Consider the following 17,328-nt stretch of genomic DNA (forward strand, 5'->3'; position numbering starts at 1 on the left):
CAGGAACAAAGTCAAATAAATAACCACTATAATGTACGCTTACACTTTTTTCTTGAGTTTTTCTTATAACAAATATGTAAACGTCCGTGCCATTTCTCCCCCTCGCTCTTCCTATTACTCTTCCCCACTCTCTCTTGCTCATTCTCCCACTGTGTTACTCCCTACCCGCCCCTCACCACCATTTTGTCTCTCACTCTTCCTCCTAAACTGTGGACAATCAATCTAAAAGCCACAAACCATACACTGACACAGCCTCTATTGTTTATATTGTTTGCAAGTAATAATAAGGAATAAAATAAGTGAAAAAAGCACAGAAACACTCATTTATAATTAAATACATTAAGTAAATTAAACCCCTAAAGCATACATAAATAATTAGAAATAACAGTAACAAATGACCTCATATTATTATTATTAAATTATATTATATTAATAAATGCAAATTACCTCTTAACTTGCTACTACCTTAAAATAGGGTAATAAATATGCATATATTTATAAGGGATTATTTTCATTTTTTCATTTGTTATAATCTCACATTTAAATTCATAGTTACATAGTAGATTACATTGAAAAACGACATGTCCATCAAGTTCAACCTCTGGTAAATTTAGACGACAGATACTTTATCCTATATTTGTACTTACAGTATATTGATCCAGAGGAAGGCAAACACAAAACCCCAGGGACATATCATCCAATGATATCTCATAAGGGGAAAAATACATTCCTTCCTGTCTCCAAGTCTTTAATTTAATTCTTTATTTAATATGGTGTGAAACTACTTCCCAGTGCTGCAGAAGATGTTACCGCCATTGTTTTGAGTATAGCTGAACTCTTCCCAGCAGTGGGAAGTGGCTTTCCAGCACTTTGAATAGCACGATTATAGTGAGTGGGACGGTGCGCACGTCGCGAACAAAATGCAGGACCGCTATGAGGCTGCTCATAGTGTGCGCGACTGCATGAGTGATGAAGAGCGACCGCACGGCAGATTTTTTAAAAGACAAATTATTTTGTCTTTGCGCCACGGACGTGTCACGTGAGCGGTTCAGCCAATGAGGGCGAACCAGCTTTGTGACATCATGGCCTCGCCACCGATCACAGTGCAGGGATTGATCTAGCGACATGCGTGCACTGCGCGCCTACTATACACGCAGCCTTATGCCTTTATTCAGAAAGTTAACTTAATGTGATTTGTGAACGGCGCTAACACACCAATAAGTGAATAAAGTGCAGTATACTTTAAATAAGTGAAAAAGGTGATCTCTAATAAATTTCTCAACCTTCCAGGAATATGTATAGATTCCTTTACGAGATAGCTTGTCCAGGGTAGGAAGGGAGCGACGATATCAGGGATACACCAAAAAAATAAAAAACATGTAATAGTGCAATATATCAAGACCGCTTGGATTGCAGGAAAGCTTGGCTCTTTAGAAATGCCTACTTACAGCAGATCAGATAAAAAACAGCATTTTCTACACCACTGGTAGAGATATACATATTTTATATCGATCTGTACCATGGTCTGCCTTTGTTTTGCATGACATTCATCATACACTATCTCCTGTCTGAGAGCGGATCTGAGTATACTCCCTGCTGAAAACCTGTCCTGGTTTAGAAGATTAAGACCCATCTCTACCAGTGGTGTAGAAAATGCTGTTTTTTATCTGACCTGCTGTAAGTAGGCATTTCTAAAGAGCCAAGCTTTCCTGCTATCCAAGCGGTCTTGATATATTGCACTATTATATGTTTTTTATTTTTTTGGTGTATCCCTGATATCGTCGCTCCCTTCCTACCCTGGACAGTTTATTCAGAAAGTGCAATATTCGCCCCTATCGAATGGAAAGCCCTTATTGAAGTAATTGGATCAGCACTATTGCAGCTCACTGAAAAGGGCTTTTGAGTTTTGTTTATCTTTTTATTCCATGAACTCACAGATTCCTCTATTATTACTTGTATTATGTTTATTTTTTTTATCCTTTATGAGCAGCTAAAGTTCATCTAGTGTAAGTATCGCTTCATTTTTAAAATCTTTGTTGTGTTATGATTCTTCATTTAACAGTGTGTAGCAAGTCAACAAGGCATGAAATCAGTTCGTTGACACAAGGTTAGTCAAATGATAGGATATGCTAAGAGCCTGCATAGGTTTCTCGTCATGTGCGTGTCGCAAATGAAAAAGTAAATTAAAGATTGCTTAGTTTACAAGCAATTCATGCAAAATAGTGCTTTCTGATTCATGTGAGTTTTCTCAATAGTGTCTCTGTGCATAGGAGACACTGGATCCACTGTGTCTAGGAGCATGTCTAATGATCTCTGTTGGGTCACAAGTAGAGGCATGTGACTTCAATAACTTTTTAGCATCATGAGGTTGTTGACTAGGTTCTTAACTTCTGATATACTCTGGCCCTGTAAATAAATATAGGAGCCTTCAGTGTTCAATTGACAGTATAGTTCAGCTATATTAGTTGGACAGAAGTTACAAATGTTGTGTTATACAACAAACCAAAATATACAGCAAACATTGTTGGGACATGTACAGTACTATATCAAGGCAAAAGAGGTTCAATTTTGGGGCCAGAAAATGCACCAGATACAAATAGCACCACTGTGACTTTGATATGCAGTATAGGGATATATGTATCAAGGCAAATGTGGTGCAATTCTGGGGCACGAAAATTGCTCCAGATGTACATTATAAGGGGATAAATCCTATTGATTTCAGAGAAATTGTTTTCTTTGATACACATGGCACAGTCTTTTGCTCCAAAATGGCACCACTTTCATATGCTTGATTTGCAACAACAAATCTGCAAGTTATATGGAGATCTGGGGAGAAATGATCAGAACATTCACATATCAAATATTACCAGGTTGCATACTGTATGTGCATTGAAACATATGCCAAATGTTAAATGGTATAATATATTACTACAGTAATTTGTGATATACACATTGTTTTCAAGTGTAAAGGATTGCGGCAGGAAATTCACCACCACATTTGTATATCAAAGACCAGGGCACTAACCACTACACCCCCTCCTCATTTGACCATCCAAGACATTTGCCATCATCTTAACATCAAATAAGGGGTTTCTGGTTTGGCAACACACAGATACTGTAGGTACACTGGCGACACACTTTATTCGAGCTCGGCTAGTCCCACGAATTCAGGTATACCCGGGTGTATTGAGGTTTGTGACTGTTTTCAGCCCGAGTGCATTGGGTTATTTACCAGGCAGGGATTGAAGCATTTTATTCCCGCTGGCTGCAATACTGCACAGTATATATATATATACTGCATTACAATTCATGAATTTATGCCATCTGGTAGACACGCGAAGCATTGCAGCCTATTAAATCCTAATCATTATCATTTAACAGATCAGCCGCCCGTCAGCCAGGCATGAACCCAGGCTGGGAAGGCAAACGCAGCGGGGCTTGTAAGAGGTGAGGAGCGGTGCATTCCAGGTATCTGCCAGGTACATACTGGGTATTTGCTCGAATAAAGTGGGTCGGTGCAGTACTGTATATCTTATGTTATTTTCACTATGGAAAAAGACCAGGTTACAAAATTCTGTAATTCATATTATAGGGGGTCCATGTTAAAAATGGATTTGAAGCGAAAGTGTAAATCCCGCCATTTATTTGCGGATTGTAGTACTTTGCATAGTACTTTTCAGTAATGATAGGCGGTGCAAGTGTGCTAGTGTGTGTCTTTAATTTAAAAACAATATAACACATCCCTTATTATCATTCATTTCATATATCGCATTCATTTCAATGTATCCCACCACTTATTCCCCCAAAAACTTCAGATGCCCAAAAATTCTTAATTTAAAAATACTTTAATTAGAGCAGAGTAAATTACAGTTTAGAGATAGATAACAAAGACTTTGTGAAATACAATCTTCTTCAACCATCTTTTTCGTGCTGTCTCTTGTGACGTTTCACCTGTAATATAATTGTGAGAATGTTGTTTATTAATAATCGAGAAGAAATAGATGCATGAATAACACTGTGTTGAACGCGTACTACAGATAAACTTTATGGAACGCATAGAAATAATTACTGTAGATGAGCAGCAGACAACAAAGTTCTCACGCGGCTGTAATCTCGCACCCCACCGATTTCACTGGGGCAGTAGCTTGAGCTTGAGCTTGCGTGTCTTGATCTGTGTGACTGGTTGATTTCAAGTGCTGGTTGTATTAAGTGTGCAGTTAAAACTAGAAGAAAAGGGAAGTGCTGTGTACAGTATACTGGTGTATACTAGCAGGGGTGGCTGAATTTGGGGAATGTGCAGTGGGTTAATTTATTTTCAAAGTGTGTGGTAATTAAAAGCCTGTAAGAAAGAAGAGGATAGAAAAATATATTTTATTTTTTATTATTCTCCTGCCTTAGCCAGCAGTGGTTGTGGTTAGTTAATTGCTAACCTAGCACACCTGGTGGGTGTTCGTATTTAAACAGAGGTTGCTCATGAATCCTAAGCTTGCGTGTCCTGATCTGCGTGACTGGTTGATTTCTAGTGCTGGTTGCATTAAGTGTGCAGTTAAAACTAGAAGCAGTTTGAACAAGGAAGGGGTTAAACAAGGTATAGTATATTGAAGTACAGTTTATTGTTAGTACTTATAAACTTCATAGTTGTTACAATGAGCAGGATTCAAAATGCTACTCAATGCACATCTTGCCACATGTAAAGTATGTTCGCTTGGAGCAGCTGTTCCAAGGAGCATACCACTGTGAGGGTGGTATTTTTAGAGTCAGAGGTTGCTGATTTGAAGAGGAAACTTGCAATATTGAGGGACATTGAAAATCTTGAAAGGGGTTTAGTGCTCAGTGAGCAGGCCCTTGATTCAACTAGTGGTGCAGATGGTGGCACCAGGGCCGCCAAGAGGGGAGGAAAAAGGATACTGATGTTCCGGGCCCCATGAGTCAGGGAGACCAGGCCGCCTGGGCCCCCTGTGCGGCCGGGCGCCAGTTAAACTTAAAAAAAAAAAAATGTGCTGGGTCTCCCTATCGGCAGCGCTGGAAGTTAGCAGCTGGCCTAAGCTTTCGGCGCCCCGGCATGAGAGGGAGGTGTGCGGGAGCAGCCTCGTGGGACAGGTGCCTGCCACCATTCCCCCCTGCGCATCGCCCCCCCCACCACCATCGCCACCCCCCTACCACCGGGCCACCCCCTGTGCATCGCCCCCCCCCCCATGCAGCACCAGGCCACCCCTGCAGCACCGGGCCACCCCCTGCAGCATCGCCCCCCCCCCCAGTCACAGCACAGGGCAGCCCCCTGCAGCAGTGACCCTTCCCATCCTCTCATCCAACCGACTCCTCGCTCCCCCCCCATGGCATTCACCTTCCTCCCCACCCCTACCGGCATCCACTGGACCCGGCCTTATCATCCACAAGGCAAGTCTTTTTTTAAATATGTATTGTGGGGCTTGGGGGAATTTTTACATGTATTAAGGGGCTTGGGGGAATTTTTATATGTATTGGGGGTCTTGGGGGAATCTTTATATGTATTGAGGGTCTTGGGGGAATTTTTACATGTATTGGGGGGCTTGGGGGAATTTTTACATGAATTTGGAGGCTTGGGGGATTTTTTATACATTTTGGGGGCTTTGGGAGGGTTGTTGTTTTTTATTTGATGTGTGTGTGTGTGTGTGTGTGTGTGTATATATATATATATATATATATATATATATATATATATATATATATATATATAAAGAAAGAATATGACAGCGCCCTTAATATGACACACCTAAACTGCTGCAACTCCGGTCTCAAACAGCAAAACGATACACCCAGCACAGATGTCTAACAAATAAAATAAATAGTGGTGGGAACAAGTGGAAAATAATAAATGCAGTTTGTAAAAGAAAAAAATAATAATAAAAAAAAAAAATGTGTGTGTGTGTGTGACAATAAAAAAACAATAAAAAAGAAAAAATATATGTGTCTCTTTGTCAAAAGTACCAAAAAGAAACAATACTTAAATGTCCATATGAGTCCTTAAAAAATGAAATTGTAGTCCTGGGCAGCTTAATTCTTGGGCTCACTAACCTCCCGACGATACCTATTAGAAAAAAAAGAAAGAAAAAGCGCCCGATCCTTGTGTAAAATCAGATATAAAAGGTATTCATTTGCCATGAACAGACGATTGCCAACTCACACTTTGTCAATAAAATATAAGCATATGATGGGACCAGCCCATGCACCAGACCTACGTCCAAATCTCACAGCCGTCCTCCATCTGCATACGGTTACTGCCGCTGTAAGCAAGCCTTGCTGTTGTCGGTGCTGCCGTTCCAACCTCTCTCCGTCAACCCGGATGGGATTACTGGTATTTACGGCTGCACTCGAACTTCCACCAATCACGAAGCAGGGGACTCCTGTACTGACGTCTTTGCTCTGGCGTCTGGGCTGCTCGACCACCGTAGTTCCTGTACCACGTGACCCTACGCGTTTCATCCGTCTCAGCGGATTTCATCAGGGGATAAACTCTAATTGAATTGACTGGCAATTTAAATTGTTCTAGTCCAATGAAGTAAATAAATCCAAGTCAATTCAAATCAATTAAATACATATAGATCATCTGTGCTAGATGTTTGACAAATAAACAGAACATTTATAAAGGACATATACACTGGCGACACACTTTATCGCAGTGCGGCCAGATCCGCAAGCCGGGAGATTTCCCGGCTTGCTAGTGGCCGCCCCTCGGCGTGCCGCGCGTCATAGACGCGCGGTCACGCGTCTTCGGGAGCCTGCGCCCCCTGCACGCGCGTCCAGGGCTCCCCGAGGGAGCCCTGGTGTCCCGCGATCTGCGGGACGGCGGCAGGGGGTTCCGGGGGACCCGGCGGACCCGGCAGCGGGAGGGAGAGCGCCCCGATCGGAGGGCGCTCTTCCGCTGCTTCGGCGCGCGCCCGTCACACTCGGGCGCGCGCCAGGCTACTGCTGCGGCACAGAACGGGCAAATGCTCGAATAAACTGTGCCGCAGCAGTATTAGGATGTAAATAGGTGATACTCATATAAAAAACGGCTAGAGATAATTAGATCACAAATTGCGCATAATAATTATAAACATGATAAAAATTGAGTATAGATATGCTCCTCTTAATATAATCAACATATTAAACATATGTAATAAAAAAGTGCAAATTATAACCCATATTTTTAATGTGAATTAAAATAATTTCTTTATGACCGAATTAATGTATACAGAACAATAAATCAGATGAATCCCACAATGTTAATATAATCACACAAGAATATTTATATAATTTAAGCTTGATAATTATAACACTCAGTGTTTACATTTTTATTATTATCATACTAAATGGATAAAGGAAGAGATGAAACTATGATAGTTAATAGTCTATAATGAGAATTCATTGTGTCAGACCTAGATCAAATGACAGAAAAATTTCATTAGAAAAGATATAAACACAAAAGAAATTCTTTTATATAAAAAACTCTATAAAAAAACTCTTTTGTATAAAAATTAATATAAAAAACTTCACAGATCGTAACCTAATTTAAATTTCAAATAAACATGATAGTAGACATAGATAAAGATCAGCTTATACTGAACATCATGGATAAATTGGTTGGATAAAATTTAATCAAGTGTATCCAGATAATGGGAGAACCACGTGAGGACCTATCCCAGAGATTTGGACACATTAATTTGACCAATGATAGAATGCCAATACAAACACCCCAAATCGGGGAAAGAGGAGAAAGAGGGAGAGAACGAGCAAATTGAAAGAAAATGGATGTAGATATGGAGACATAATATCACAAAGCCAGCAATCTGTATAAACAAATGAATTGCTATCTTATAATATATTATTGAAAGCACTGTATGCCTGCCTGCCTGGATGTCCGGTGTCCCTAGAGACAATGCCATTGCACCTTTGGCCTGTCACTCCGCCTCAGGCCATGCCCGCCCCCGCACCATGCCCGCCCCCGCACACCTGTCATTGGTCAGCCATGCCCGCCCCCCCCCGCACCATGCCCGCCCGCGCACACCTTTCATTGGTCTGCGGCCAGCACGCCGCACCATACCCGCCCCCGCACACCTGTCATTGGTCTGCGGCCAGCACCCCGCACACCTCTCATTGGTCTGTGGCCAACAACACTGCCACACTGTGAAACCCCTCACTGAGCTACACCACTGACACACTCTCCCACCCCTCACTGAGCTTTGGGAATCGCATCACCTAACCCTCACTGCTCTGAGACATTTGCACCTCTGAGACATTTGCACCTTTTTTGGGACCACGCTTCACAACTCTCAACAGACAAAACCCTGCACACCTGATACCAATCAGGTACAGACTCTTACCTCGATAAATATTTATTTCACCACTGCATACACCGCACGATCACATCCACACACCGCCTCTTCAAAACACCACCCCCACCCCCCACCCCACATCGCACTCTGCTCCAGGCCTACCGACTCAGCATTAACCACCATTAAACACCCCCCCCGCTCCTCACCTCCACAACGGCCACCGCATGGAGCTCCTTTCACCACTGCAAACATACACCGCACGCACGATCACATCCACACACCGCCTCTTAAAAACACCACCCCCACACCCCACATCGCACTCTGCTCCAGCCCTACCGACTCAGCATTAACCACCATTAAACACCCCCCCCCGCTCCTCATCTCACCTCCACAATGGACACCGCATGGAGCTCATCCGGGGCCATACTGACACAGCATTAACCCCCCCCCACCCAAACAGCATCGCAACACCATTAACACCCCCCCCGCTCCTCACCTCCACAACGGCCACCGCATGGAGCTCCTTTCACCACTGCAAACATACACCGCACGCACGATCACATCCACACACCGCCTCTTACTGACACACCATTAACTCCCCCCCACCCAAACAGCATCGCAACACCATTAAATCCCCCCCCCTCATCCCCCCCTCATCCCCCTCATCCGAGGCCATACTGACACACCATTAACCCCCCCCCCGTTCCTCACCTCCACAACGGCCACCGCATGGAGCTCATCCGGGGCCATACTGACACAGCATTAACCCCCCCCCCTCTCCTCCCCCACGGCCACCGCACGGAGCTCCTCCAGGCCCATACTGACACACCATTGACACCCCCCCCTCCTCCCCCACGGCCACCACACGGAGCTCCTCCAGGCCCATACTGACACACCATTAAACACCACCCCCTCGTCCCCCACGGCCACCGCACGGAGCTCCTCCAGGCCCATACTGACACACCATTAACCCCCCACCCACCCAAACAGCATCGCAACACCATTAACACCCCCCCCCCGCTCCTCACCTCCACAACGGCCACCGCAAGGAGCTCCTTTCACCACTGCAAACATACACCGCACGCACGATCACATCCACACACCGCCTCTTACTGACACACCATTAACCCCCCCTGCCCAAACAGCATCGCAACACCATTAAACCCCCCCCCTCATCCCCCCCTCATCCCCCTCATCCGAGGCCATACTGACACACCATTAACCCCCTCCCGCTCCTCACCTCCACAACGGCCACCGCATGGAGCTCCTTTCACCACTGCAAACATACACCGCACGCACGATCACATCCACACACCGCCTCTTAAAAACACCACCCCCACACCCCACATCGCACTCTGCTCCAGCCCTACCGACTCAGCATTAACCACCATTAAACACCCCCCCCGCTCCTCACCTCACCTCCACAATGGACACCGCATGGAGCTCATCCGGGGCCATACTGACACACCATTAAACCCCCCCCCACCCAAACAGCATCGCAACACCATTAACACCCCCCCCGCTCCTCACCTCCACAACGGCCACCGCATGGAGCTCCTTTCACCACTGCAAACATACACCGCACGCACGATCACATCCACACACCGCCTCTTACTGACACACCATTAACCCCCCCCCACCCAAACAGCATTGCAACACCATTAAATCCCCCCCCCCTCATCCCCCTCTCATCCCCCTCATCCGAGGCCATACTGACACACCATTAACCCCCCCCCGCTCCTCACCTCCACAACGGCCACCGCATGGAGCTCCTCCAGGCCCATACTGACACACCATTAACCCCCCCCTCCTCCCCCACGGCCACCGCACGGAGCTCCTCCAGGCCCATACTGACACACCATTAAACACCCCCCCCCCCTCCTCCCCCACGGCCACCGCACGCAGCTCCTCCAGGCCCATACTGACACACCATTAACCCCCCACCCACCCAAACAGCATCGCAACACCATTAATCCCCTCCCCCCAACCCCTCATCCCCTCCCCCCCACCCCTCATCCCCTCCCCCCCACCCCTCATCCCCTCCCCCCCACCCCTCATCCCCTCCCCCCTCATCCCCTCCCCCCCACCCCTCATCCCCTCTCGCCCTCATCCCCTCCCCCCTCATCCCCTCCCCCCCTCATCCCCTCCCCCCTTCATCCCCTCCCCCCCACCCCTCATCCCCTCCCCTCCACCCCTCATCCCCTCCCCCCCACCCCTCATCCCCACCCCTCATCCCCTCCCCCCCACCCTTCATCCCCTCCCCCCCACCCCTCATCCTTTCCCCCCCTCATCCCCTCCCCTCATCCCCTCCGCCCCACCCCCCACCCCCTCCCCCCCACCCCTCATCCCCTCCCCCCCACCGCCCCACCCCTCATCCCCTCCCCTCCACCCCTCATCCCCTCCCCCCACCCTTCATCCCCTCCCCCCCACCCCTCATCCCCTCCCCCCCACCCCTCATCCTTTCCCCCCCTCATCCCCTCCCCCCCACCCCCCACCCCCTCCCCCCCCACCCCCCACCCCTCATCCCCTCCCCCCCACCCCTCATCCCCTCCCCCCCACCGCCCCACCCCTCATCCCCTCCCCCCCACCCTCCCACCCCTCCCCCCCACCCTCCCACCCCTCCCCCCCACCCCTCATCCCCTCCCCCCACCCCTCATCCCCTCCCCCCTCATCCCCTCCACCCCTCATCCCCTCCACCCCTCATCCCCTCCCCCCCTCATCCCCTCCCCCCCACCCCTCATCCCCTCCCCCCCACCTCTCATACACTCCCCCCTCATCCCCTCCCCCCCACCGCTCATCCCCTCCCCCCCACCCCTCATCCCCCCCACCCCTCATCCCCCCACCCCTCATCCCCTCATCCCCTCCCCCCCCACCCCTCATCCCCTCCCCTCATCCCCTCCCCCCCTCCCCTTATCCCCTCCCCCCCACCGCTAATCCACTCACCCCCACCCCACATCCCCTCACCCCCCACCCCTCATCCCCTCACCTCCACCCCTCATCCCCACCCCTCATCCCCTCACCCCCCAACCACATCCACCCCCCCACCCACACCCCCCCCCAGCCCACATCCCCCCCCACGCCCACATCACCCCCCACGCCCACATCCCCCCCCCCCACGCCCACATCGCAGCATGCTCCTCACCTCCCCAACTCAGCTTCCATCATCTCAAAATATTATCATGCCAACCTCAACAAAACACTAACACACTCAATTCAATGCACTAATCTTTTCTTACAAACAATTTCACAAACACACACTTCACGATTACATCAAATACACTACTCTCAACAATGGACATAAACATATTTCAACAAGCCTTTCCAACAATAACATTTTCATAACTAACAACCGTAACCATTAACATACACTTAACAAAATTGCCCTCATATACATGTGCTTTCTACTGTTTTTCTTTTACAAATACAATTTTCAAAAATATTACATAATATTCACATAACATTACAAGTTTACAATACAACATTTACACATACTTATTCACGGTTCACATCCCGGGCAACGCCGGGTCTCTCAGCTAGTTCTAAATATAATGTGTATTAGTACAATAGTTGTGGAATTTAAATGAATATGTGAATATGATAACGTGACTATGAATTGTGACTATGAATATGAATTGTGTATATTGTGCAAATGGACTATGTACATCTTGCATAAGGCAAGTATTTTGTGCCAACATGTACAGTATGTGACAAATAAAATAAAAATGATTATTTAAGTGCCTATAAATTTATTTTAATTTAAAGTGACATATTTATGTGCTATTTTTGAAATTGTGAAATGTCTAAAAATGTTCATAAATGGTCCTGACCAGGGGTACTCTATCAAAATACACCACCCGGGAGAAACAGAGGGAACATGTTACACATGTTCAACCCAGACCTCTGTAAACACCCTGATGTTATATAAATAGAGAGAGGACACTAAACAATTGTACTCGTGTCGATGCAATCGTTGAGACCACCCGGACTCAATGTATCCAACATATATATCCAGCAGGTCTCCCTTGAATTGAGTCTCTTAAGCCTATCCCCACTTAGTAGTGTGGAAGGTATTAATTCTAGCTCCATCACCATACAGGTAAGAGAAGATGGATCCTTCTTGTGTTTTTCCATGTAGTGTTTTGATAAATTGTGTGTGGTAATGCCATGGATAGTTGTAGTAGTTTGACACATAGATTCAAAATCTTTGAGTACCATGGCATAAAAGGTTTCTATAAAGGCTCCTTTGGAATGATATGGAAAAAATGTACATTTGGCTGTAAATGGAGAATGTACAACCCTCTCATTATCAATTTGATTAATGTTCAATGAACTTTGAATGGTTTGTTCATCTACACGGTTTGTAATTGTCTCCAATTGGGGTGTAACATAATCATAATTTATATTAGATGGCAATGAACATTCAGTATCATAGGACACTAAAAAGCAGTAACTCAACATGTGGACGTAGTAGATGTCTAACCTGCAAGCATATGAACAAAGAGGATCATGTCATTTCACATCATAACAAATCCATCCATGCAATAAAGGGTCAAATAATTGTCTAACCACATTTGTCATATATATCATCACATGCCCATGTGGCTATCAGTATGTGGGTAGAACTATACGCACTTTGAGCACACGCTTTTTAGAACACAGACGAAACATTATCCATGGCATTACCACACACAATTTATCAAAACACTATCTGGAAAAACACAAGAAGGATCCATCTTCTCTTATGGTGATGGGGCTAGAATTAATACCTTCCACACTACTAAGTGTGGATAGGCTTAAGAGACTCAATTCAAGGGAGACCAACTGGATATATATGTTGGATACATTGAGTCCGGGTGGTCTCAACGATTGCATCGACACGAGTACAATTGTTTAGTGTCCTCTCTCTATTTATATAACATCAGGGTGTTTACAGAGGTCTGGGTTGAACATGTGTAACATGTTCCCTCTGTTTCTGCCGGGTGGTGTATTTTGATAGAGTACCCCTGGTCAGGACCATTTATGAACATTTTTAGACATTTCACAATTTCACAAATAGCACATAAATATGTCAATTTAAATTAAAATAAATTTATAGGCACTTAAATAATCATTTTTATTTTATTTATCACATACATGTTGGCACAAAATACTTGCCTTATGCAAGATGTACATAGTCCATTTGCACAATATACACAATTCATATAAATTAGTCACGTTATCATATTCACATATTCATTTAAATTCCACAACTATTGTACTAATACACATTATATTTAGAATAGCAATTCATTTGTTTATACAGATTGCTGGCTTTGTGACATTATGTCTCCATATCTACATCCATTTTCTTTCAATTTGCTCATTCTCTCCCTCTTTCTCCTCTTTCCCCGATTTGGGTGTTTGTATTGGCATTCTATCATTGGTCAAATTATTGTGTCCAATTCTCTGGAATAGGTCATCACGTGGTTCTCCCATTATCTGGATACACATGATTAAATTTTATCTAACCAATTTATCCATGATCAGTATAAGCTGATCTTTATCTATCTCTACTATCATGTTTATTTGAAATTTAAATTCGGTTACGATCTGTGAAGTTTTTTATATTAATTTTTATACAAAAGAGTTTTTTATAGAGTTTTTTATATAAAAGAATTTCTTTTGTGTTTATATCTTTTCTAATGAAATTTTTCTGTCATTTGATCTAGGTCTGACACAATGAATTCTCATTATAGACTATTAACTATCATAGTTTCATCTCTTCCTTTATCCATTTAGTATGATAATAATAAAAATGTAAACACTGAGTGTTATAATTATCAAGCTTAAATTATATAAATATTCTGGTGTGATTATATTAACATTGTGGGATTCATCTGATTTATTGTTCTGTATACATTAATTCGGTCATAAAGAAATTATTTTAATTCACATTAAAAATATGGGTTATAATTTGCACTTTTTTATTACATATGTTTAATATGTTGATTATATTAAGAGGAGCATATCTATACTCAATTTATATCTGTTTATAATTATTATGCCCAATTTGTGATCTAATTATCTCTAGCCGTTTTTTATATGAGTATCACCTATTTACATCCTAATATACTGTATGTCCTTTATAAATGTTCTGTTTATTTGTCAAACATCTAGCACAGATGATCTATATGTATTTAATTGATTTGAATTGACTTGGATTTATTTACTTCATTGGACTAGAACAATTTAAATTGCCAGTCAATTCAATTAGAGTTTATCCCCTGATGAAATCCGCTGAGACGGATGAAACGCGTAGGGTCACGTGGTACAGGAACTACGGTGGTCGAGCAGCCCAGACGCCAGAGCAAAGACGTCAGTACAGGAGTCCCCTGCTTCGTGATTGGGGGAAGTTCGAGTGCAGCCGTAAATACCAGTGATCCCATCCGGGTTGACGGAGAGAGGTTGGAACGGCAGCACCGACAACAGCAAGGCTTGCTTACAGCGGCAGTAACCGTATGCAGATGGAGGACGGCGGTGAGATTTGGACGTCGGTCTGGTGCATGGGCTGGTCCCATAATATGCTTATATTTTATTGACAAAGTGTGAGTTGGCAATCGTCTGTTCATGGCAAATTAAAACCTTTTATATCTGATTTTACACAAGGATCGGGCGCTTTTTCTTTCTTTTTTTCTAATAAATATATATATATATATATATATATATATATATATATATATATATATATATATATATATATATATATATATACATGTAGAGGTATCAGTACCGTGTTAGCCGAGCTTCAATAATCAAAAAAAAAAAAAAAAAATAGATGATACCGTTCTGTGGCTAACGAAATGCTTTTATTTGTGCGAGCTTTCGAGATACACTGATCTCTTCTTCCGGCGATGTTACAATGAATGAAGCAAAAGGTAAACTTAAAAACAGTGTCTCTTGGAATGTTATCTGTGCTGTTCCTTCCCCCGGTGTGGATGTGTTTTATGGCTGGAGGTGTTAAATGGTTACTGAAAGCAAGTGAAGAAAGAGTGTGTATGTGTATCAGTGTGAATAAAAATGAATGGAGAGCCCACAGTATATACAGTGCTTTACACAAGGTGTGTGTGGAGTGGGACTGGATATAAATGGTGTGGGTGGGTGTGGAAATGTGAGAGTTAGTAGCACAACTAAAAGTGTGTGTGGATACTTAGTGGTCCCTATTGGTGTGTAGGGATGGAAAAACAAGGAGTATTAGTATGTGTGAGAGACAGCTGTGTGTGCATACATATAGCACAGTATGTACAGACATGGCCTTTAGCGCTTATGGGACGAGAGTTCACTACTGTATATATATATAAAGAAATTAAGTAGCGCCACTTGTGAACCAGTATAATATTTCAAAAATGTGTTTGAATATATGTGGTGATACATTTAAATTGTACAAGAAAATTGTACAAAAAAATTAATCTAGAAAATGTGCCTGTACAGAGAAAAAAATTTATTCGTGAAACAAGGGGACTAAAAAAAGCAAACTAAATACACACACTTACATAAAAAGAGTGAAAATACATATAAATAAAAATATTCAAAATGAACAAAACATGTGCAATAGTCCAACCCTTAGATGAGTCCTGAAAAGTTCAAATAGGGACAGATTGAAAGTCCAGGGGTCCAAGGCTGCTCTCAGATGGAAAAACCAATTCCAGCAGAAATCTATAGAAATGAAAAGACAGAGAGCGCACGCCCCATAGTGTAAAAAAGTACATTTCATATTAAAAGGGGATTGGGAGAGGGATTAGGAGCACTCACAAATGTATTAGTAAATCAAGCGATTTGTGATAATCACCGCCAATGAGGTATACACCGTCCTGGATCACACCAACAGTTCTGATCGATTTATCCATCCGGTTCACCAGTACAAGTTCATCCTCTGATAACGACACAGAAAGTGCTCCATGTCTTTGCTTGGAATGCAGTCTACAAGCAACGCTGCCTCATTCCAGCTCCATGCACGCTCCGACATATATATCTCTATATCTCTCTCTATATCTCTCTCTAGAGATTGTATGGGGGGGTTATATGTATTGTTTTTTTTATATGTATTGGGTAGTTGCGTTTATTTGTATGCATTTGGGGGGGAGGGTGTGTATATTGGGGGGGCGTGGGTATTTTTTTAATGTATTTGGGGGTGGGAAGTTTTTTGGTACAGTATATATCTTGTGGGGGGAGGGAATGAGTGAGTATGGGGTAATTGACAGAGTTAGAGGAGAGAGGGGTGAGTGAGGAAAAGAGGGAGAAAGGCTGCGTCCACGCTAGCGCTGAGTGGGTGGCGCTTACTGCGGTTACTTACATATATAGATATATGTAAGTCCCCGCTTGCGCGGGCACACACGCTCGCTCGCGCTCGGTTCTTATGTAAAAAAAAAATAACTTTTTAGCGCGCTAAACTACTCGCAATGGCCCCCGCACGTGCTTGCGTAAATGCCAGGACACCCGGTGCTCATGCTTGGAGCGCTTTCCAAGCATGAGCGCGCTCAGCGCAAGCGGGGTCGCAGCCTTAGTGAGAAGCAGGGGTGAGAAATACATGCGAGGCGGGAGAAAGAGATGGGGTGAGACAGAAGGGAGAGAAATACATGGGAAGGGGGGGGGGGAAGAGAAGGGGCTTGTGTGGTGTGAAATGGTGGGGGCAGCAGCGGGCAATACCGCCGATACGGGGGGGCAGCTTAAAATGTTTGTCCTGGGCCCCACAATTTCTGTTGGCGGCCCTGGGTGGCACTATTAATTTGGAGCAGGTAGGTAGCTGGGTAAAAGTAAGAAGGGGATGCAGGGCCAATAGGGCGGCAGACCAGTTCTGAGCTGATCCATCCCAATATATTTGTCATGTTGAATGAAGATATTGGGAGTGTCAGTGCAGAAATGGCAAGGCTGGGGAGACTGATTCTCCATCTTTGCTGATGATACTAAATTGCGTATGGTAGTAGAATCAGAGCAGAATGTAATTTCTCTCCAGAAGGACTTGGAGAGACTGGAAACTTGGGCAGGTACAGTAAATGGC

The sequence above is a fragment of the Ascaphus truei genome, chromosome 16, assembly GCF_040206685.1.
Source record: "Ascaphus truei isolate aAscTru1 chromosome 16, aAscTru1.hap1, whole genome shotgun sequence".
Taxonomy (NCBI): domain Eukaryota; kingdom Metazoa; phylum Chordata; class Amphibia; order Anura; family Ascaphidae; genus Ascaphus; species Ascaphus truei.